Here is a 1,225-nt window from a genome sequence, read left to right as displayed (position 1 = left end):
TTTTACACAGTCTTTCCTTTGTCTTCTAAAGAAATAACTCACATACCTATGCCTTATAAATTTAGCCCTACCCTCAACCCATTGCAGCTCTTTACTGCCCATGGGTCCCATCCCCCTGCTACTCCATGCTATTCTCTGAAGAAAGGAGCACTACTACCAGACCTTGAGAGTCCAATTTGACTCCTCAGCTCACCAGCCTGCATCAAGAGGACAGGGTGGGCCCAGAGATTTAGATTTGAAGCCATTTCTATTCTACTGATAGCTGAAGCCCAGAAAGCAGATAAGATGAGCCAAGACTGAGTAGTGAGAGAGAACAGGACATGGGATTCTTGTGGAAATTCTGCCCTTAGAAGTAAGAAGGGGAGACAGAGAAAACAACTTTAGGACACTATACAGAAGAGATTTCAAGAACTCAGTAGTTGACAATACCAAATAAGGAGGAGTACTTTCTTGAGGAGATGCCAGATGATTGGAAAGAATCAGGGAGTGGAATGAGTAAACACCTATTTTGCTTCCTTCGAGAAGCTTCACTACAAAAGGAAAAAGAAAAAGAGGATTGTGGCTGCACACAATAGAAAGGCTGAGGAAAGGTCTTATTTTAGTTCTGCCACTAATCCCTCATTTATGTGATCTATAAAGCACTTAACCTCTCAAGCTACTCATCTTCCTTGTAACTATAACTGGAACAAATAATACCTGATCTACAGGATTCTTATGTTCAGGAGCCTGCTTCCCCACACAACCATAAGGTCTCGAAGGCAGCAGCCATACACATATTAATATTCTCAGGGCCTCACAGAGCCATGACAATGACCAGGGGAAAAGGCTTGTTGGATGAAGTGTGAAGCGCGAGCAGTAACAAGCGCTGCCCCGTACTGAGATCTTACTGTTCGCCAATCACTGTGCTATGCGCCTAATCACGCACTGTGAGCATTCTTCACGACCCAGAGGGAGACTGTAATTACCCCCAGTTTACAAAGGAGGAAATGGGGTGAATAAAGCACAGTAACGGGTCCAAACGGTGGGTCTAGAAGACGGGATGTCTTTTTTTACTCAAAAACCATTAGAGCGACAAAGCATGCTCCATGACCTGGAGCGAAATGAGCCAAGGCCAATAACTCATCTCAAAGCGTTAAGACAGCCGGAAAAAGAAAAAAAGAGGAACAATCCTCGGCTGACCGCAGCCACCCAGACCCAAGGCCGGAGCCGCGAGGCGCCTGCGCCC

This window comes from Equus caballus, chromosome 8 (assembly GCF_041296265.1).
Source record: "Equus caballus isolate H_3958 breed thoroughbred chromosome 8, TB-T2T, whole genome shotgun sequence".
Classification (NCBI taxonomy): domain Eukaryota; kingdom Metazoa; phylum Chordata; class Mammalia; order Perissodactyla; family Equidae; genus Equus; species Equus caballus.
Note: the sequence above shows the minus strand (reverse complement) of the source record.